This window comes from Sapajus apella, unplaced genomic scaffold, assembly GCF_009761245.1.
Source record: "Sapajus apella isolate SASKATOON/1434 unplaced genomic scaffold, GSC_monkey_1.0 scaffold191, whole genome shotgun sequence".
Lineage (NCBI taxonomy): Eukaryota > Metazoa > Chordata > Mammalia > Primates > Cebidae > Sapajus > Sapajus apella.
In genome coordinates this window covers 832,533-856,409 of record NW_022437131.1, presented here as the reverse complement: position 1 = coordinate 856,409, position 23,877 = coordinate 832,533, and the positions used below count along the sequence as shown (strand labels likewise).

General features: G+C 39.8%; 1 long non-coding RNA gene across 6 annotated transcripts in view; it reads left to right on the top strand.

The window, feature by feature from the left end:
* LOC116543618 overlaps window positions 1-23,877 on the top strand; it is a 50,318-nt gene extending 26,441 nt beyond the window's left edge. The window contains exons 2-6 of one of the 6 annotated variants that reach the window (XR_004265641.1): window positions 8,472-9,083; window positions 12,337-12,548; window positions 18,396-18,449; window positions 22,183-22,338; window positions 23,841-23,877. This is a non-coding gene — a long non-coding RNA (uncharacterized LOC116543618). Of the gene's footprint in view, window positions 1-8,471; window positions 9,084-10,781; window positions 11,036-12,336; window positions 12,549-18,395; window positions 18,450-18,794; window positions 18,883-22,182; window positions 22,581-23,840 lie in introns of those variants that run through there. The other 5 variants (XR_004265642.1, XR_004265643.1, XR_004265645.1 and 2 more) reach the window with 5 other exon arrangements.

Here is a 23,877-nt window from a genome sequence, read left to right as displayed (position 1 = left end):
GAACATGTTTGTGTGCACCTCACTTACTGGGACACATCTGGAGAGTATCTACTACCCTAGGAACAGCAGACCACTTGAAGTCAGGGAGTAGGAGTAGGGTCAGGTCAGTTGGAGATGCAGATTAATTATAATTCATGAATGTGCTTTTGTATATTTATTGAATTTTTATATTTAGGAAAAACTGGATAAAATATTTAAGACGAAATATTTTGAATAGATCTATAAAAGTAAGGTCCACATATGCTTTGTACTATAGAAAAGCATTCATTTTATTCAATTTCCTGGAGAAATAAAGTAGGTTTTTAAATATGCATTGACGTGTGCATGCGTTTGTGTGTGTGTGTGTGTGTGTGTGTGTGTGTGTGTGTGTGTGTGTGTGGTTTGTCTCTACTACTGACAGTCACAGACTTGTAGTCAGTTCATTCTAGGGCTTCCACTCTCAGACATCCTCGAAAAGTGTGCTTTTTTAATAGCCCAGAAAAATGATGGATGCAGAGGAATTGCCGCAGATTTGTGAAAATACCAGAAAACTTTGCCTGATCCTATTAATCAGCTCCCAACCTCTCCATCCCTCCCTGCTCCTTTGAGACCTGAGGTCTACTCTCAGAGCTGTAATCCTAGCTGTGGCCACCAGGAGTCATCACAGCTACCTCTATTTTTGTTTCTTTTTTAATGAACAGAAGTACATTTTGCAAAGAGTAACAAATGCTTTCAAACAGTTTGCTTACTATGATACTAGCTCTGTTTCGAAAATTCTCGTGTATATGAAAGCAATTCCATTTTCTGTTGCTCCTGAATGTACATCTTATTCACTGATTTATCTCTTTCCTTGTCAGTGTGGGGTTGAGGTGTCCACACTGCAGAGGGGTTCATTCTAGACAACAGGATTACCCAACCCCAGTACAGACTTTCCAGACCTTCTCCCATCCCCTCTCTGTCATCCCCACTCCAGGGCACTATGGCACAGCCGCCCAGATGCCATTTCAGTGCCCACATCCTGTCACCTCCCGCTGCCCTGCACTGCCCTATGGCTGCCCACGAAAGACAAGCAAGGTAAACTATTTCATCCAATGGATGTTCTGTAGTTTATGTATTTTTCCGTCTTCTTTTACGTCTATCAGTTTGTTGGGTTTTTGTTTTTGTTTTTGTTTTTCTCTGACAAAATCATTCTGTATGTAGGTCCACAAGCTGGGCTGCAAGGGAGATGTATTTTTTGCCCCTTGTGGACTGTTCTTCGTTGAGAAGTTTGATAATGGTGGTACTTTGGCGCCCCCTCATGATAGCAGCCTGAAGTGCATCTTGAACATTGCTGAACAGGAAGTTAGGAGGGAGGGGCTGTGGCCCAAGCCCACTCCACAGAGCCTTCTGGAAGTCTGGGTGGGAAAGGAGACATTCTCAGTGTCTAGGGATACTGGCATCCTCCAGACAGATGGTCCGTGCTCCTGTGTTGAAATGAAAGTATATGTGAGAAGAACAAAATATTATTTTAATTTTTATTGCTTTGAGACCTCTGGAAAAATGTCAAGAAACCTGTATAAGTAAAAATTGATACAAGCTATGTTTCATTTTTTATGTTCTAATTCTATAACTTTTTGCATCCACTAGCTGAATTTTTTCTATAACAGAAACTTCCCATGATTTATAGGTTAGCATGTTTTATATATAGGAAGAGTAGAATGAGTGCTCAATTCTTTAGCAATATTTCCACTGTTCAAAACAAGGAGATGTTTCCCTAGGATCCTACAAATGTGAGCGACAAACAGAATTTGTTTTTCTTTTAGAGTATTTTCATTAGATCTAGATATCTATGTTTGTCTTGATTGACTTTATTGCATTATTTTATTGACCTTCAAATAGTTTTATCTTCATGAAGTGGGAGACCCTTTAGTTTGGCTTCTCGTTTTTTTGACATGTTTTCTGGTATGTTAGTTGGCTCCAGTGTCATCAGCTTCAATTCCTACTCAGACCTGGAATAAATCATTTCTCCAAATAACCTGATTCCTTTTAATGGAAAACGATTTTAATAAATTCAGTCTGGAGACTACAGTTGCTCAATACTATTTGATTGGTCACTGTTTCTTGTCCTTTTCTGTGCGTGGGTCCAAAAGATTTGTATGATTTTTAAAGGAATACACATGATTGTTTTCCGTCCTGGGCTGTTCCTCCATCCCTTACATGCCACCATTTTGTTCAATTTTTTTTTTTTTTTTTTTTTTGAGACAGGGTCTCAATTCTGTCACTCAGGCCAGAATCCAGTGGCACGATCACAGCTCACTGCAGTTTCTCCATTCCCTGGGCTCAAGTAATTCTTCCACTTCAGCCTTTGCAGTAGCTGGGATCACAGGCATGTGTCACCAAACCCAGCTTTTTTTTTAAATTTTATTTTTAGTAGAGAGGAGGCCTTGCTATATTGCCCAGGCTATTGATCAATTTTTGTTTTAACATTCAAATTTATAAAATATAACCAAATATAATGTTTATATTAGACATCTCCTATTTCATAGGTGGCATATTCTACATCAGTGAAGTCCAATAGAATTTCTGTAGAGATGAACATATTCTGTATCTACACTGTCAAACACAGTAGCTACTAGCTACCTGTGGTATTGAATATCTGAAATGCGCTGAATGCAACTGAGGAACTAAATTTTTAGTTTTATCTAAAATAAAATATATTATATTTAAAATACCTTGTTTAAATAACCACATGTGGTCAGTGCCTGCCATCTTGAACAGCAACAGATCCATACATTTTTCTGTGCCCTGCTTCTTTCACTTAATAGTATATCCTGAAAATCATTACATGGTAGTAGAGAGAGTCCTCCTTGCTTGGTATATGTGCATTGTACTCTAGGATGTAGATGTACCTTAGATTATTCAATCAATCCCCTATTAGTGGACATTTGTCTTACTTATAGTCTTGTCCTGTTACAAATTGTTTTTCCAGGAATGACCTTGTTCTTCTGCCTTTTTGTCTTTTTGAAATGTATGTTTGGGATAGATTGCTAGAATAGACATTGCTGGTTCCTGGAGAAAACACCTGTGCCTCATAAAACAGAGAGGGAACAGGGAGTCCAGCTTGACTGGAGTGAAGAGTGGGTGCCTTCCAGGGGAGCAGACAGGGCTCTGAGATAACTGACTGGGAACTCCATATCTGAAGCCATTCAGATTTGAGACTGATTGGGGAAAGATACATTTGCTTCAATGAGATGCTGCATGTCACCTTTACACCCTGAAATTACACAAATTTGTTGTAATTCAGGAACAGAAGTGTCTTGAAGACCTCTCACAGGTCCATGGGGGCAGGAAGGAGACAGGAGCACTGAAAATAATGAAGTGGTCCATGTCAGTGCCTTAAGCCTTCATTAAAATGAGAAGCAGATGTCAAGGGGAAGGATTTACCACTAGTTGGGTCCTCAGGCTGTCTGGAAATCATAAACCCACTTTAGTTTCTCTTTGACTGCAGGTCCGACGGTCTCCCATCTGCCAGCATGTTTGTGCCTTCCTCCTGGAGGCACATTCTTAGCCAGAATACTCTCTCCAGAGGTCACACTTTCCATACTTTCACTTGTTTTCTCCTTATATCCTCCCTGAGATTTTTCATGAGGCTTTTCTCCTCTGTTGCCTCAGTAACTTTCATCAGCTCAGTGAGTTGTATTACAACTCAACACTACTCTGACAAGTTTAGGCAGAATTGAACACTCACCTTCACTATCATTTACATGTTGCATCTTTGCAGTTATTTATGTAGAGTTAAATTTATGATCCTACCCCAACAGAGCTGCATGGGTTGACCAAATGCCTCCTTCTGCTTAGGCAACTCTGTGCTGTTGTAGACTCATGGTTCACCATAATTTACTCAAATGGGCAGCTTTCCTGTTGTCCACATTACATGACCTTTTCAACTGTGTTCTGTAGAATCTCTGCACAGGATTTCCTCTTGGGATGTGATGGTTTATTTCTGGATTTTAGCCATGGTATCTGCACATGTTCCCACATGCAAAATTGGCCCTGTCACTCTGCATCCTTGTTGGATGCCTTCAGTGGTTTACTAGGTGGACCCACAATGCCCTTTTCATTTCTCTCTAAATTCATCTCTCTGTCAACTTTCTCAAGGTAAAGTAAAGAAGATGCAAGAGATGATTTCTGGGCTGCTCTGAGTCCTTTGACCTGGGGACGGACGCATTTAATAATCAGGAAGTGGATCTGACAAAATTCGATTGGTGGTGTTAGCACAGTTTGTAACATCTTGAAAACACTGCATTCAAAGGGAGATATTTTTTAAGAGAAGAAAAAATGTCATTTGAGATCAAAGTAACCTACTGCCCCATGAGGTGATGTTCAGATCCTGTCTATTTAGAATATAAGGACAATATGTACCCCATGCTAGGATATCTCACTAATTTATTAATTCATACATTCATGGGTGATATGTTCCCTGAACAGTGGTGAGTGCCTGAGTGCCCAGCTCTGTCAATGGCATGGTCAATAAAGTCCTTTTAATATCTGCCATTTATAGTATAGTCTTCAAGTTTTATTCTACATATACTAAGAACCAATCAGATCTTGTTGTACTTCCTACTTCAACCATCAAACAGAATTTGGCTGTCTCAAAAGGAATATGGAAATCTATTCTGTTTAACTGCAATAGTGCTTTTTCTGTTGTTCTTTATTCCTTATAGATTGATAAAAGGAATTTTAAACTTTTAAAGACATTGGAAATTGGCTGGGTGCCGTGGCTCACGCCTGTAATCCCAGCATTCTGGGAGGCCGAGGCGGGTGGATCATGAGGTCAGAAGTTTGAGACCAGCCTGTCCACAATGGTGAAACCCCATCTGTACTAACAATACAAAATTAGCCAGGCAGAGTGGCAGATGCCTGTAATCCCAGCTAGTTGGGAGACTGAGGCAGAATCACTTGAACCCAGGAGGCAGAGGTTGCAGTGAGCTGAGATCGTGATACTACACTCTAGCCTGGGCAACAGAGCAGGACTCTGACTCAGAAAAAAAAAAAAGACATCTGAAATTATAACAACTGAAGAACTAAAGTAACGCAGATTTATATCCTAGCCTATTATACTGGATGAAAATATTCATCTCGATTTGCTAAATAATACATGTAAGTGGGCCTGTTTTGTGTGTTATATAATATATACATTATATATTATATATAAATGAGTGTATTTATCTATATATATACTTATATATGTATACATATATATATTTGGTAGATCTTATTCCTGCTTCTGTTTAGATATATGACCTGATAATAGTGTAATAGTGAATCACCTAATCTGGGGCATCTGTAACATTGGCATATTAATACATACCTCGTTGAGCTGTTGTGGGAAGAAATGTACAATGCTTAAACCTATGTGAAGTGTCTAACATGTAATGCTGCAACAAATACATGTATTGGCTTTCCCTGTGTTTTGTCTTCCACAAAAGACATAGATTACATGAACATCTCCTAGAGGTCAATTACAGTTGAAGCAGCAGGAAATAAAATGTTTACATATTTCTATTATAGAAAATCTTTTCTGTCTTGTCTTTGTAGAAGTTACCTGATGCATGGAGTGGAGGAGAAAGAAAATAATTTCCTGACTACTTTTTATTTGATGTCCTTTTTTACCATCTTCACTTACCTTCTATTTGGACATTGGAATTGCAGCCTCTCATTCAGCCCAGAAAGGAGGCAACACAGAATGACAGATCGTGAAGATGGGTCTGCTGGGAAACAGATGATATCAGGAGACCTGGGCCCCAAATACCAGATCTGTCCTTATGTACAGTACCATGGGGAGTCACTTCTGTGCTGGCGTCAACCTTTTCACAGGAAAATATTCTATTTCACAATAGTGGGGAGGTGTGGCTTTGGAGTCAGAATGAGTAGAATATTTGGGCAAAATTAATAGCTAGTTTAATGATCTTTAGCAAATGTCAAGTCTGCAGATAAATGAAAACTATGTGTAATGCATATACACTAAATATGTCTGCATAGAGAATCAAATGGGATGTAATTCACAAAAATGATACATTTACAAAAATTCATCAGCCATGGGGTTGTTGATTAATTTATCTCTGGACTTCATTATGTTTCCTAAAATTTCAAATTAGTATGGATCTCTTTTCAATTTGGAATCAAATATCCATAGAAACAGTAGTTTTTATTAAATATTTCAGAAATACTCAAAATTATGGAATATAAGAACCTTCTATGTTAACATAAAACATCATTTGCAATTAAAACTCACTTTGAAGTATTCTCTAATTACATTAGTTTCCTTCTTCCTCACAGGTAACCACTATGCAGAATTTAGGTTTTACATTTTTATGACATTTCTCTATATTTTTATTACATTTGTATAGATCTATACACAAAATATGGTATTTTTAACGGCATGGCTTTGTTAACTGAAATATCAACAATTTATAAATTTTAAAAAGGATAGCTTTATTTCTTGTAAAAGTTTACAGCCTGCAGGGTGACCATTCTGACAGACTGTGAAGTGTAGCCGCTGGAAGAAGCCCAGAGGCAGGCACTTTGAGGGAGTGAGAGGTAAGACAGGAATTTAAGCTGAAGGGGTTGGACAAAGATCATGCTCAACATGTTATAGGAAGAGCTATGAATGTTCATGAAGAGGGTCCTGATATATGGATACTGAACAAACATGTATGTTATTATACATATGGACCAGGTTCACCTTGGAATGGAGACTTCACATTTAAATGTATTAAAATTAGGCCCTACACGTCAAAAGAACTTTTCAGAACACAAAGGCATTCAAGTTCTGGCCTCTGTAAACTGGCCAGAACCAGTCCATGGTTGGTGATTTTCTTCTAATCAGGAGAAATTTATTGAAATCAATCTCTTGTCTAATCTAAACTGTAGTTATTGTTGGTGGAACAGGGTCTGGGAATCAGCATCTAGTGGTAGATAAGCTGCAAATTGTTTTAATATTGCTTATCTTGAGGCCAGTAGTTGTTTAACTGCTGAAGAAAAATGAAAAGGAAATCTTGTGTCAGAACACGGTTGATTCTTTAACCGTAGAGTCTGTGACTTAACCCTTGCCTGGCATGGCCTTAGGTCTTATTTATAATTTGATATCTTATTGTCACAAAGAGTCTGTTCTGTCAGTCTTCTGATTTCTATTTTAATATTAATGCTGGTCAATGGTATCTAAACCACAAAAGAGAGGGAGTATATCAAGTTGTGTCTGACCTCACTTCCTGTTATGCCCAGGAACTCCGTTTAAAGGTTTTTCTGGGTCCTCCTGGCCATGAAGAGGTTTGTTCAGTCAGTTGCAGGGCTTAGGATTTTAATTTTAATTTATGATTTTATCTCTAAATGCATGACTACCTCATGGAACAAGAGGAAAGGAGAAACATAAAGAGAACAAATACATGTTCAGATTTCAACAGTGGGATTTGCCATATATACCTACATGTCATGTATACTCTCTTTCCAAATTGCTAAAACAGACAGGCTCATTTCCTCAGTTTATATGCTGTGGGGAACATCAATAAAATCTGCAGATATAATTTTCAAGCCCCCTTTTTTTCCTGATGTATTCAAACACCTAGAGTTTCCCTGGAGTGAACTAGCCTAAAACAATGACCTAGTGTATTCTTTCATGAAACACCTTCTGCTTGTCCAGACTACTTTATTTAATTCAAACTGTAACTCATGTGGGATTACCCTGTACAGCTGGAATCTAATCTGGGCCAAGCTGATTAAAAAAGACAGTGATTCCATGCAGTTAGTTTTCATATGTCCAAACCACTATTCAAATCCCTTGATTGTTTTAGGGATGGTTCTCATTTAGAACCTGATCTAATTTTGTGTGACAGTAGTTTGACATGAGTATAGTTTTCCATTCCATTTATTATTTTTTTAGTTGTACAAGAAAGGCACTTGAGAGGTGTTTGAATTCACGTATGTTACTTGTGGACAGAGGCCATAGTGCAGTGTAGTCAGTGGAAAGTGGAGAATACTAAATTAACAGGGAATATAGAAAATTCTTTATGAAACTTGGAATGTAAAGAAAAAGAAATAAATCAAGAAAGAGGAGGAGACAGAGACAGGAAGAAAGGGAGCAATAGAGACAGATAGAAGAGATATCTCCATCATGTGGCTGCAATGGATGCTGGTAAGTCCAACGAATGACATTTGAAAATCTTAAATTACTTGAAGCTTGATCAAGTTTAAACATTAACATTCTGCTTGAAAAATTCAAAAGAAAAAATTATGGAAAGGAGCCATCTGATCTCAAATTTAATATTTGAAGCTGCCCATATATCCACATCCTTTCTTACCCTCTCATTTCCACTTTAGATCTAATGAGATGCCTCCACTGGGATAGCATGAAATCTGAGCTCAATAAACATTTAGTTATTAGCTAACAAAAGAATAAACAATTATGTGTCAAAAAATGCTGCTAACTATTGGATTTGTGCCTCTCCAGAAGGCAGCAGGTGGCTGAAATCCTGGTTTGTTGTGGTTGGATGATACATGACCTGAGGACTCCTGTACTGATGACTGCAGAATGGGTCCAGAATTTTCCTATACATACATTAAAATACTAAGCACTCCAGAAGCAGTCATTAAGCAGACATCACACTTTGCTTACTTTGCTGTCTGTCACTGAGATCACCAGGTGAGTTCAAAGACATGCCTATATTCTAGGCAAGGGAAATTATATTTGGGCCAGCTCAGGGCAATGATGTTGAACAGCTCTTATAAGCTTCTGATAACACCCAAGAAGTAGAGAAACTACTGTCTACAAAACTTTGAACTCAAGGCATATCACAGAAACATTTGCTTTCTTCAACTATATCTGTTTTCTTATAAGGAGAAATAATGAGAAATGATTTTTCACAAAGCCTGCCTTAGCCCTCAGGCCAAGCCAGCCCCTACTGCTGTGTCCCAACATTTAAAGATCATTGAAGTCCAACTTCATGCCATATATTCTCAAGAGGTTTTCTTGTTTAACCCTCAGGACAGGTCTGTAATGATGGGTATGGTTTAGTCCCAGTTCACAGATGACCAAGCTCAGGCTCACAGAGCCTAAGTCACCTGCCCAGGTAAGTGCCAGGATTGGAATGAGATTTCATCCCTCACCCTCCCTAGATGGCTCTGAGCAACCTCCCTTTTAGAAGATGGGAGTCCAGACCTTGAGAAATGATCAGATTCCACTCCCTGCTATTGTGCCCTACAGGTCCCCATTCCACAACCCCTCTGAGTGATGAGAAAGACAGAGGAGGTGAAATCTTCTGCTTTGTACCAAGAGACCTGGGTGTAGAGCCACACGGGTTGGCTGATCCTTGAAGTGGTAAGGAATGGGATCAGGCAGAAGCTCAGGTGTTGGTCTTGAGACAGATGAGCTGGAGAGAAGGAAAGTAACATGCACTGAACTACTGTAAGCCAACGCACTTTCAATTTCATCCTCTTTAATCTTAACTGCCATCCAAGGTACCCATCACTATGGCCATTATTCACATCAGTTTGCTGCCTTTAGGAAAGTTTATGCAAACAAGAGAGACAACTTGTTCTCTCCATATCAGCAGCTAACTTTGGAATACTTAAGGTATTTTTCTATTTTGAGTTGATGCCTCCAGGCCTCTGAATGCTCTAATCTTCCTCAAGGGATAGTACGCACTCCTCAAGATGTTTTCAAATGTATTTAATCTTCTATAATCCTAAGTATCATTTAAATTACCCAGTATTATCACCATTATTCATATAAGGTTACTTACTTTAGGGTTGACTAAGTAAACTGGAAAAATACTCTTGTTATCTCCCTATCAACAGTTAATTTTAAATTATTTTAAAGTTCTTCACATCTTGTCTTCATGCTTTTGGGGCTGTGAATGATCTCATCTCCTTGGGGTCTGCCATTACATGATCCCAGAGTGTTAAACATTTTTTTTTTAATTATAACCCATATAGTTTTTAAGTAACAGTATTATTGATGTTGAAAAATTCTAAATGAAAGAAAAAGGTTTATATATACCAGAAAACATACTTTAAAAAAACCCAGATAAATGATGGATACACACAAATTGTGACAGGTATGTGAAAAATTTCAGAATACTGTGTCTGATCCCATTAATTAGATCCCACCCTCCATTCCTCCCTCCCCTCTGCTGCCCCGACTCTACTCCCAGAGGTGCAATAATTTATCTGGCCACCAGGAGGCATCACAGCTATCTTCACCTTTGTCGTTCTTTTGTAATTAACAGTACTATATTTTGCAGAGTAATAAATGTTATGAAAATATTTATTATAATAACAATTGTTTGGAAAATTTACATGTATATTAAAAACAGTCCTATTTAGTGTTCACCCCAAATCTACATCGAATTCATTAATTTATCTCTTCCCTCTTCAGTGTACATTGAGGTGTCCACACTGTAGAGGGGTCCCTTCCAGAGACCTGGGTGTTCACCCTCAGTTACCCTACCCTTGTACAGGTTTCTCAGACCTCTCACTCCCTCTCACTCATTCCCTCTCCAGGACACTATGGAGGCAGCTACCCAATACCCACTTAGGCACCCCATTCTCTGTCAGTCATCTTCTGCCTGCCTTGCACTGATCTATTAATGCTAATGATTGCCAACATGCGCTAGAGCTGTCTGGTGTTTAATTGTTGATGCCATACATAGATACAGACTTATTTTACACGTATCATCACGTTTTTTCTGAACGAATTAGAATTATTCTGTAATCAGATTCATAAGCTGCGTTTTAAGGGAGGTACTGTTATTTTTTGCTCCTTGCAGACCCTTCTTGACAGAGAAGTTCGAGAATGGTGGTACCGTTGCGCCCTCTCATGACAGAAGCCTGAACTACAGCTAGAACATCGCGAGCAGGAAGGTGGGAGGGAGAGGCTGAGAGGCCCAAGCCCACCTTACAGAACTTTCGGAACTCTGGGTGGAAAAGCAGGCATTCCCAGTATTCTTAAGGATATTGATGGGCTCAAGACAGAAATCGTCTTCTCTTAGCTGAAAAGAGAGCTCTATATCAGAAGAAAAAAGTCATTTTAATTTTTATTTTTTGACCCCTGAAAAATCAGAGGCCTGTATGAAAGAAAAATAGATCCAGACTACTTGTTCAAGTCTTTGTAGCCCTCTTTACATCTTTATTACCATATTTTCATGGAAATAAATTTCTATAATAACATTAGAAATTATGTTACAATATACATTCAATATTTTTATATAAACTGGTGTTTCATTTTGTGAAACACCACTGTAACATGCACTGAGCTGAATGCTTACTAAGTGTAAGCAAATGCACTTTATATCTTGTTGGGGGAAGCAGCAATGGAGGAAGGGTTTACAGGATGCCTACATAAACTGGTTATAAGTAATGTGTAAAAGAAATCAGGAACAATAAACTGCAGAAGGCCGGGGAGGCCTCTGGGGAGGAAGGCCTCTCTATTGCCAGCATGTTCCCAGGAACAGAGTGTCCTAAACTCTGATATTCTAAACATAGTGTCCAAGGACATAACACTCCCTTGAAGCACTGGAATGTAACCAATGTAACCAGGCATGTAGCTCCTTGCTAAGCCAGCTCCCACCAGCTGCATTGTATATTGATAAGCATATGCTTTTAGTTCTTGAGAAACTCACACAAACCGCCACTGCCACGGCTATCAATTTTATGTTTGATGCACAGCCTCCCTTCAAGGATTCACCCTACCACCTGCACTATAGATAAAAGTGATCGTGTTCAATAAATGTTGTGGAAAACCTAAGCCCGGGGCCTTCCTTGCCTCCAGTACAAGTGATGGTCCCCTGGTCCCACTTTCATTCTTTTTTTTTTTTTTTTTTTTGAGACGGAGTTTCTCTCTTGTTCCGCAGGCTGGAGTGCAATGGCGCGATCTCGGCTCACCGCAACCTCTGCCTCCTGGGTCCAGGCAATTCTCCTGCCTCAGCCTCCTGAGTAGCTGGGATTACAGGCACGCACCACCATGCCCAGCTAATTTTTTGTATTTTTAGTAGAGACGGGGTTTCACCATGTTGACCAGGATGGTCTTGATCTCTTGACCTCATGATCCACCCGCCTCGGCCTCCCAGAGTGCTGGGATTACAGGCGTGAGCCACCGCGCCTGGCCTCCCACTTTCATTCTTAATCTGTCTTTTTCTCATTCCTTTGTCGCCACCGAATTCGGGTCACCCACGGGTGAGGTGTGGTAGCTGGTTCCCTACAACATCTCATCTCCTTTAATTTTAACTGCCATCCCAGGTACCCATCACTATGACCATTATTCATATCAGGGTGCTGCCTTTGGGAAAGTTTATGCAAAGAAGAGAGACAACGTGTTCCTTGCAGACGCTTCTTGATAGAGGAGTTCGATAACAGTTGTACCATGGCGCCCTCTGGTGACAGAAGCCTGAACTACAGCTACAACATTGCCGGCAGAAAGGTGGGAGGGAGAGGCTGTGGCCCAAGCCCACCTTATAGAGCTTTCTGGAACTCTGCGTGGAAAAGTGGGCATTCCAAGTATTCCCAGGGATATTGATGGGCTCAAGACCATCATTACGGTACTTCGTTTGCCCAGTATCATCAATAGGGTACTTTATTTCCGCAGTTCCCTAGTGGTAAAATTAAGCTCCCTTACCATAGTTTCTATAATAGATGATGGTATGTGTAACACTTGCTCATATACACAAATGCCTTGGCAAGAATTTCTTACTAAGTTTTTGAAAGCATCCTTTTAAAACCTCAGATACTCTAAAATGTTATATTAACATAATGAAATCAGAATAATACTTCTCAGATACACTAATACCCCAGTATGTAAGTTCCTATTTATTTTTATATTCAATTATAATTCAGTACTTTATTCACTTAATATTTTTTTAACTTTTACTTTGGGTTCAGGGGTACGTTTGCTGGTTTGTTATACAGGTAAATTGCATGTCACAAGGGTTGGGTGTATAGATTATTTCATCATCCAGGTAATAAGCATAGTACATGATATGTAGTTTTTCATTCTTCTCCCTCCTCCCACCCTCTACTCTCAAGTACACGTGTCCCTGTGTGCTCAAAGTTTAGCTCCCCCCTATAAGTGAGAACGTGTGGTATTTGGTTTTCTGTTCCTATATTAGTTCACTTAGGATAATGGCCTCCAGCTCCATCTATATTGCTGCAAAGAACATGCTCTCATTCTTTTTATGGTTTATTCCGTGGTGTGTATGTACTACGTTTTCTTTATCCAGTCTACCATTGATGAGCATTTAGGATGATTCCATGTCTTAGATATTGTGAATAGTGCTGTGAAATGTGTGCATGTCACTTCATAGTAGAAAAGTTTCTATTCCTTTGAGTATACACCCAATGACGGAATGGCTGGGTTGAATGGAAATTCCCTTTTAAGTTCTTTGAGAAATCACACAGCTTTCCATTGATGACTGAACTAATTTATATTCCCACCAGAAGTGTGTATTTCCTTTCCTCCACAACCTTGCTAGCATCTGTAAATTTTGACATTTTAATATTAACCCTGCTGACTGGTGTGAGATGGTATATCATTGTAGTTTTGATTTGCATTTCTCTAATGATTAGTGATGTTGAGTATTTTTTCATACGCTTGTTGGTCACATGTATGTTTTCTTTTGAAAAGTGTCTGTTCATGTTCTTTGCCCACTTGTTAATAGGGTTGTTTTTTGGTTGTACATTTGTTGAAGTTCCTTATAGATTCCGGATATTAGATCTTTGTTGGATAAATAATTTGCAAATGTTTTCTCCCATTCTGTAGGTTGTATGTTTACTCTGTTGATAGTTTATTTTGCTGTGCAGAAGCTCTTAATTTAGTTAGGTTCCATAAGTTAATTTTTTGTTTTGTTGCAACTGCTTTTGGTTTCTTCATCATAAAATATTTGCCAGGGCCAATGTCTAGAATACTATTTCCCAGGCTTTTTTCAAGACTTTTTATAGTTTTAGGTTTTACATTTAAGTCTTTAATCCATCTTGAGTTTAGTTTGTGGTGTAAGGAAGGGGTCCAGTTTCAATTTTCTGCATATGGCTAGTCAGTTATATCAGCACCATTTATTGAATAGGGGGTTATTTCCCCCATTGCTTGTTTCTGATAACTTTGTTAAAGACCAGATGGTGATAGATGTGTGGTTTTATTTCTGGGCTCTTTATTCTGTCATATTGGTCTCTGTGTCTTATTTTGGACCAGTACAATGCTATTTTGGTTATTGTAGCCACTCGAAGTCAGGAGTCAGGTATACTATGTACCATAGTTTGAAGTCAGGTAACATGATGCCTCTGGCTTTGTTACTTTTCCTCAGGATTGCCTTGGCTATTTGGACTCTATTTTGGTTCCATATGAATTTTAAAATAGTTTTTTTCTAATACTGTGAAGAATGTCATTGGTAATTTGATTGAAATAGCATTGAATCTGTAAATTGCTTTGGGTAGCATGGCCATTTTAACAATGGCGATTCTTCCTATCTATGAGCATGGTTTTTCCATTTGTTTGGGTCATCTCTGATTTCTTTGAGCAGTGCTTTGTTACTCTCTTAGTAAAAATCTTTCACCTCCCTGGTTAACTTTATTCCTAGGTACTTTTGTGTGTGTGGTAATTGTAAGTGGGATTGCATACTTGACTTTGCTCTCAGCTTGGACATTGTTGGTGTATAGAAATGCTACTGATTTTGTACATTGATTTTGTATCCTGAAACTTTGTTTAAGTTGAAGTTCGGGGAGCTTTGGGGCAGAGACTGTGGGGTTTTCTAGGTATAGAATAGCATCATCTGCAAACAGAGATAATTTGACTTCCACTCTTCCTGTTAAGATACCTTTTATTTATTTCTCCTGCCTGATTGCTCTCGCTAGGACTTTCAGAATTATGTTGAATAGGAGTGGCACAAGCGGGCATCCAGTCCTCAAGGGGAATGCTTCCAGCTTTTGGCTGTTCAATATGCTATTCACTGTGAGGCTGTCTTATATGGCTCTTATTTTGTGGTATGTTCCTTCAACAACTAGTTCATTGAGGGTTTTATCATGAAGGGATGTTGAATTTTATTGAAAGCCTTTCTGCATCCATCAATATGATTATGTCTTGTTTTTAGCTCTGTTTATGTGATGGATCACATTTATTTATTTATATATGTTAGACCAACCTTGCATCCTAGAGGTAAAGCCTACTTGATCATGATGGATTAGCTTTTTGATGTTCTGCTGGATTCAGTTTGCTAGTATTTTGTTGAGGATTTTTGCATCTACGTTCATCAAAGAAATTGACCTTAGGTTTTTGTTGTGGTCTCTGCTAGGTTTTAGATCAGGATGACGCTGGACTCATAGAACGAGTTGGGAGAAGTATCCCCTCCTCTATATTTGGGAATCGTTTCTATAGGAATTGTCTCAGTTTTTCTTTATACATCTGGTAAAATTCAACAGTGCATCAATCCAGTCTTGGGCTTCTTCTTGTTTGTAGGCTTTTTATTGCTCATTCAATTTCGGAGCTCATTATTTGTCTGTTCAGGGACCCAATTTCTTCCTGTTTCAATCTTGAGAGGTTGTATGTCTCTAGTAATTTATTCATTTCTTCTAGGTTTTCTAGTTTGTATGCATACAGCTGTCCAAAGTAGTCTGTGAGGGGTTGTTGGTTTTTTTTTCTTGTATTTCTGTGGAATCAGCAGTAATGTCCCTTTTGTCATTTCTGGTTGTGTTTATTTTGATCTTATCTCTTCTTTATTAAGGTACATAGCAGTCTATCCATTTTATTTATTGTTTCGAAGAACCACCTTGGAGTAATTGACCTTTTATATGTTTTTGTGCAAATCAACTTTATTCAATTCAGCTCTGATTTGGTTATTTTATGTCTTCTGCTAGCTCTGGAGTTGGTTTGCTTTTGTTTCTCTAGTTACTCTAGGTGTAATGTTTCGTTGTTAATTTGAGGTCATTCTAACTTTTTGATGTGGACATTTAGCACTTCCCCCCTTAACACTGGTTTAGCTTTGTCCCAAAGATTCTGATATGTTGTATCTTTGTTCTCATTAGTTTCAAATGATTTCTTGATTTCTGCCTTAATTTCATTGTTTACCCAAGAGTTATTAAAGAACACCTAATTTCCATGTAATTTTACAATTTTGAGCAATTTTCTGAATATTGATTTCTATTTTTGTCCTACTATAATGTGGTCTGAGAGTGTGCTTGGTATGATTTTTTTTAATTTGATAAGGATTTTTTTTTTTTTTTTTTTTTTTGAGACAGAGTCTCACTCTGTCACCCAGGCTGGAGTGTAATGGCACGATCTTGGCTCACTGCAACCTCCGCCTCCCAGGCTCAAGTGATTCTCCTGCCTCAGCGTGCTGAGTAGTTGGGATTACAGGTGTCCACCATCACTCCCAGTTAATTTTTGTATTTTAAGTAGAGACAGCATTTCACCATGTTGGCCAGGCTGGTCTTGAACTCCTTATCTCAGTTGATCCACTCGCCTTGGCCTCCTGAAGTGCTGGGATTACAGTCATGAGCCACCACGACCGGCCAATAAGGAAACTTTTATACTTTTATGGCCAATTAATGTTGTTGATTTTGGAGTATGTGACACGTGCATATGAGAAGAATGTATATTATTGTTTTTGGGTGGAGAGTTCTGTAGATGTCTGTTAGGTCCATCTGGCCAGCTGTTGAGTTCAGGTGCTGAACATCTTCGTTAGTTTTCTGCCTCGATGATCTGTCTAATACTATCAATGAGACCTTGAAGTCTCCCACTTTTATTGTGTGGTTATCTATATCTCTTCATAGGTCTCTAAGAACTTGCTTTATTAATCTGGGTACTCCTCTGTTGGTGCATATATATTTAGGCTAGTTAGGTCTTCTTGCTGAATTGAACACTTTACTATTGTGTAATGCCCTTCTTTGTCTTTTTTGATCATTGTTGCTTTAAAGTTGTTTTGTCTGAAATTAGAATAAGAACCCCTGCTTTTTTCTGTTTTCCATTTGCTTGGAAGATTTTCCTCCATCTCTTTATTTTGAGCCTTAAGTTGTCATTGCATGTGAAATGGGGTTCTTGAAGACAGCCTACAGTTGGGTCTAGCTTCTTTATCCAATTTGGGATTCTGTGCCTTTTGATTGGGGTATTTAGCATGGTTACATTTAAGTGTAATATTAATATGTGCAAGTTTGATCCTGTCATTGTGTTGTTAGCTGGTTATTACTGCAGACTTGATTTTGTGATAGCTTTATAGTGTCAATGCTCTATGTAGTTAAATCTGTTTTTGTGGTGGCTGGTAACGATCTTTCCTTTCCGTATTTAGCATTTCTTTAAGGACGTTTTGTAAGGCAGGTCTGGTGGTAATGAATTCCTTTAGCATTTGCTTATCTGAAAAGGATTTATTTCTCTGCTTATGAAGCTTAGTTTAATGGAATATGAAATTATTGGTTGGAATTTCTTAAGAATGTTGTGTATAGGCCCCTAATCTCTTCTGGTTTATATAGTTTCTGCTGAAAGTTCACTGTTAGCCTGATGGGTTCCCCTTTGTAGGTGACCTGTCCCTTTTCTATAGCTGCCTTTAATATTTTTTCTTTCATTTTGACCTTGAAGAATCTGACTATGTGCCTTGGGGATAATTGTCTTGTATAGTATGTTGCAGGGTTCTTTCCATTTCCTGAATTTGAATGTTGGCCTCTCTAGTGAGCTTGGGGAAATTTTTGTGGCTGATATTCTCAAATATGTTTTCCAAGTTGCTTTCCTTCTCTCCCGCTCTTTCAGGGATGCCAATGAGTTATGAGTTGTGTCTATTTATATAATCTTATATTTCTCAGAGGTTTTATTCATTCTTCTTTTTTGTCTTTTGTTTTTGTCTGAGTTATTTTGTCTGAGCTCTGAGATTCTTCCCTCAGCTTGGTAGGTTCTGCTTTTAATACTTGTGATTTTATTATGAAATTCTTGAAGTGAGTTTTTCAGCTCTATCAGTTCAGTTTTTTTGGGGGTTTTTTGTTTGTTTGTTTGTTTGTTTTTAGACGGAATCTTGGCTGGAGTGCAGCGATGAAATCTCAGCTTACAGGAAGCTTCGCCTCCCAGATTCAAGCGATTCTCCTGCCTCAGCCTCCTGAGTAGCTGGGATTACAGGCACACACCACCACTCCTGGCTAATTTTTGTATTTTTAGTAGAGACAGGGTTTCACCGTGTTGGCCAGGCTGATCTCGAACTCCTGACCTCAAGTGATCTGCCCACCTTGGCCTCCCAAAGTGGTGAGATTACAGGTATGAGACACTATGCCCAGCCTGGTTCTTTCTTACAACAGCGCTTCACTTTTTATCTCCTGTATAGTTTTATTGTATTCCTTTTATTCCTTGGATTGGGTTTTGACTTTCTCCTGAATGCTGATGTTCATTCCTATCCATATTCTGAATTTCATTTTTGTCATTTCAGCCTTTTCAGCCTGGTTAGGAAACATTGCTGGGGAACTAGTGCAGTGATTTGGAGGTAAGTAGACCCTCTGGCTTTTGAGTTGCCAGAGTTCTTGCACTGATTCTTTCTCATGTGTGCGGGCTTGTGTTCCCTTAACTGTGGTGTACTTTGAGTGTAGTCAGCTTCATTTCTCAATGTTTTCAGAGGGCCAAAGCTTTATGCAGGGTCTTTATTTGTAGCTGAATTATTGTCCTTGTTTCACAGGGGATATATTAACAAAGAATTTATTGTGTTGATGTTTGGGCTGTGATCCAGTAGATAGTGCTTAAGTGTGCTGGCTGGTAGGTAACCTCTTGTTCAGTCACATGACTACTCTGTATTTGCCCACATTTGCAGCTGTGCTCTCTCTCTCTCTCTCAGTGCTCTGAGAGTGTGGGCTCCTTTCCGACTCAAGTGCTGGCTGCAGAACTGGGTTTGGCACTCCTGGACTTCATACTGCAGTCCCGGGGTAAGCTCAGCCTTTATGTTCCCTCCACAGCATGGGGGCAAGCAGGGACCTTGACAGTGGCAATGACAGAAGACCTTTAACTTGTCTCTTGGGGCTCTATCCCAGAGACATGCAGAACCACTCTCAGTCAGAGTGATTGGCCTGGTGTGGGGTGGTTGCATTGTGGAATCAATCCTGGGGAGCTATGGAAAAGACAGACTGGCCTCTTCTTACAGTGACTGCAGCATGCTGGAGGTGCGAGTGAGGCACTCAGGGGTCTTTGTTTCTTCCCCAGTCCAAGGACATCAAGGACAGTGCCTTTGCAGTGGCAGTGGCAGAGGGGCTTTCAGTTGTCTCTGGGAGCTCCACCTCAGAGAAATGCAGAGCGTCTGCTAATGCAAATGTTCAGCCAGAGGGTGGGGTAGCTGTACTATGGGCCTGAGCTGGGGACCCTTCTTAGTGAAAAGAAAGCGGCCGGGAGCGGTGGCTCACGCCTGTAATCCCAACACTTTGGGAGGCCGAGGCGGGTGGATCACGAGGTCAAGAGATCGAGACCATCCTGGTCAACAAGGTGAAACCTCGTCTCTACTAAAAATTCAAAAATTAGCTGGGCATGATGGTGCGTGCCTATAGTCCCAGCTACTAGGGAGGCTGAGGCAGGAGAATTGCTTGAACCCAGGAGGTGGAGGTTGCGGTGAGCCGAGATCGTGCCATTGCACTCCAGTCTGGGCAACAAGAGCGAAACTCTGTCTCAAAAAAAAAAAAAAAAAAAGAAAAAGAAAGGGGTCAGGGACTCACAGGAAAGAGAGACTAAGTTCTTCTCCATATGGTGACTGTGGCATGCTAGAGACATGAGTAAGGCCCTCTGGCTCTTTGTTCTTTTCCCAGTCCAAAGACAACAAGTTCAAAACTACTGCAGTGGCAGTTGTAGAGGGACTGTCTGTTGCCACTGGGAACTCCACCCCAGGAAAACACAGAGCCACTACCAGTGGGAATGCTCAGTTGGGAGTGGGGTAGCTGCCCTTTAGTTCCAAGCCAGGGGCCTTGTCTGTTAAAGAGAGTGAGGCCTCACAGGGAAGATAGACTAGGCTCCTCCCCATATGGGGTTGTGGTGTGCTGGAGGTGCCAGCGATGTGACCTGGCCCTTTGTTCCTTCCCCAGCCCAAAGGCAGTAAGGGCAGTACTACTGCAGCTGCAATGAGAGAGGGGCTGTGGGTTTCTCTGGGATTTCCTCCCTGGAGAATGACAGAGCCGCCAGTGACTGAAATGTTTGTGTGGGGACAGGGTGGTTGCTCTGGAGGCCCAGGTTGAGAGACTCTGCCCACTGAGGAGTAACAGGGCCAGGGCCCGTGTGGAAAAGGATCTGGCTTATTTTCCAAAAAGCATTTGCACTGTGCTGGAGGACTGCATTAGTCCTAAGTCTTTTTGCTCCCTCCTGAGCCTGAGGGCAACAGAGGTAGAAGGTACAGAGCAATAAAAATGGCAGACCTGCCTGCTACTATTGAAAGCTCTGTCTCAGGGAAGTACAGAGCTGCTGTTTGCCCAAGAGCCCAGACACGGATGAGGTGGCTGGAGTCCCAAGTCTGGAGGCCCTACCCAGTGAGAAGTAGTAGGGACAGGGATCTATGTGGAAAAAAGTCTGGCCACTTGTCTGTAAGACAGCTGTGCTGTGCTGTGCTGTGCTGTGCTGGGGGCCTGCATTAGTCCTTAATCACCCTGCCAAGACTGGTGGACCCGTCTACTACCACTGAGAGCTCCATCCCAGGGAAGTACAGGGCTGCTATTGGCCCTAGAGCTCAAGCAGGGCTGGAGTGGCCAAATGCTAGGGACCCAGGCCAGTGGGCATTATCCAGCAAGGTGCAGTGGAGGTGAGGCCTGCAGTCCACCTGCTCCTCAGCACCATGGATTTAGCCCCTGTACTGGGGGCATTCCAGGTAGCCTGGCCTCTCTTGTTGCCAGAGCTGCAGCTGCTGGTGCTGGAGTGCCCGGCAGTCCAATGGTCCTGGAACTCCATGTGTGCCTGAGCAGTGGCTCTGCCTAGACCCCATGTAGCTCATGATGTCAGTCTGAAAGCTCTCCTTAGGGAGTCAGGGAGATCTGAGCACAAGGTTGTGAAGATCTGCAGCAGACCTTTAGTGAAATTTCAGACATTAAGAACAAAGCTTTCCTGATTAACTTAACCTCTCCTAACTTTCTATAACCTGATATAAAATGGGCATTTAATTATGGTACTTGAGTAAAGTTTAAGATTAATGAAAATACTACTTAGAATACCATTAGATTACATTTGTTTTAAAAACATTAATATGATACCTTTCCAGAAGAAATGCCTGTTCTGACTGGCCCCATCTGTTTTCCACCTTAAAAGCCAATTAACATAATCCCTATATGAAAGTCTCTTGGCCCAAGAGAGTGAATTTCATTTTCATCATTATCTTCATCATCATCATCTAAAGGGGTTATTGAGTAGGCATCCATGGGGTGGTATGAAATGTCCAGTCCCTAAGCCTTGGTTGCCCATTATCTACAGAAGAGATCAATGGGCACATTAAATGTTTCCCAACCTTCTTTCATTATCCAAAGGAGCCTTATTAAACATGTTTTTCCTCCTTATTAATCCCTTCTTGCCTGAAATATGAAACTTTAATACCACAGATGTAGTGTTAACTGTTTATTTATTTTGGTCCTATGTAGTGCCACAAACCATTTTATTTATTTATTTATTTATTTAAAGCTCTGAAGTGATCTTCATTGACTCCACAGAAACCATTTTAATGTCTACTATCTCCCTAGCCTTAAAAAACAATTTTCAGCCCATTGGGGGTGACATATCCTCTGTTGAATATGCATGGAACATTTTAATTAGGACAAAAGATGGAACCTCATTCCTGCCTTTTACTTGATATGTGACACTGGAAAACTTTCTTAGCCTCTGTCAGCCTGCCCATGGTCATCTGGAAAAGTGAACCACTGCGGGCTCATGATGTCTTACTTACAGAGCTGTTTTTTGGGGGCAAATGAGAAATCCTATATAGAGAAGATGGCACCTAGTAGGACTTCAACAAATGTTCATCCTGGCCCATTTTTCTTCTCCTTCCCAGAGAAGTGATGACTGTCATCTAAACCAAACAGCATAACTGCCACAGAGGCCAGCTGATCATGGAGCAGAAAGAAGTAGTATGTACTTACATTTAGTTTATAAATGCAGCTTTGGGGCTATTTCTGTGATGCAGGATGGCTTTGTCAAGGAATACGAGAAGAGGGAAAAGATCATCCAACCATTTCTTTAATTTTCTGTCATTTTTTGCCCTCCTATTTGAGCTTCTATAGTGATGTTGGAAAAACAGTTTTCTATGGAGTCTCAAATGAAGACAGAATGCAGATGAAGAGGAGAGAGAAGTCACATGCCCTTGACCCTCATACCAGACCCATTACCACCTACAGGACTCTGAACCAGGATTTCATTTGCACCATTGGGTGTTTCAAGGTGGGAGGGGTTGTTGAATGTGTATCTACAAGGGCACAATACTACAAACATGTAAAACTACTAAGTTTTAAATCCTAGAATGTCATGGTGTATAAAATATTAATACTTATTGCTTTGGTTTGGAATTAGGGGGAAATGTATCCTGGTATACTTGGAAGTGGCTCCCTCAGTAGCTTTTGTTCTTACACTTCAGGGATATTCTCCATTTTAAATGTGTGTGTCTTTCCTGTGGGTGGGGTAGAGGCTGCTTGCGTGTTCCTAACACTTAATTTTTTTGTATAATTGAAGGAACATTTTATATTTATTGCAGTTATAAATATATAAGAAAAAATAAACAGCATTACTCTAAAACAAAAGAGAATACCTGCTCTCAAAATATCTTGAGAGTACTTCAAAGAAAATAACTGCTAATGCTTATATCTGTATAATATTCTTTCACAAATTTTCTCATGCAGGTACTTGTAAACTTATGCAGAAATGAGTACATTTATATACTTATCTATAAAATACAAGATCTCATTCTACATTTAGTTTTATTACCTGCTTGTCTCACTAAAACCATACCTCAAACGTCTTTGATTCTGAGTAAACATGAGTCTTTACCACAGAGATAGTAGATACTAATGGCCAATAAGGATAGAGAAATAGAAACAAACATGGCTATGATATATTATATGCCAAGTGCTTTTTAGGTATTGAGTCATTCAATCCTCACAGCAACCTTGCAAGGTAGAAACTGTGGCTAATCTCCATTTTGTAGATGAAAAACTAAGACGCAGATAGAATAAGAACTTTACCCGAGACTGCATAGTTAGGGAGTGAGACAGCTTGGATTTATGTTCAGTACATCATGCTCCAGAGCCTGGAAAACTGTTGAGGCTCTGTTGTTAACTGAAAGAAGCAACTACACAAGCATGCATATTTTAGCAGCTCATTAAAAGTAATACTTCATAGGTTAATACATTTACATGAAAAACTGGACCTAGTGACAAATAGGTGGATTGCAACCTTGGTAAGATCATGTTCATTGCAATCCTGGGGACAGAAGCCACAGTGCAGTGGGAAGTGAAGAATTTTAAGAGAAAATGTAGAAAACTCTTTTTGGTACTTTAACTTTGAAGGGAAAGAGATGGAGATTCTGGATGAATGGGGAAATTTTTAAAAATAAACTTCAATTCCTTGAAATTTGAGAAAGTTTTAAAATGAATATACTTAGGATTTTTGCTAAATTAGTAGATTTTAGCTTTTCTTGCCATGCACAAAAAATGGGTAACTGTGATATTATGAATATGTTTATTTTCTTCACTATACAGTAACTAATACTTTACTTTTTGTCTGTATCTTAGAACATCATGTTGCATATCTTAAATATAGACAAAAAGTTATTTTAAAAAGTTAATATGATGAAGCTATTTATTGCTCATGTATTCCTCTCTCTCTCTCTCTCTCTCTCTCTCTCTCTCTCTCTCTCATCTCTTTGGCTGGAGTACAGTGGCACAATCATGGCTCACTGCAGCTTCAACATCCTG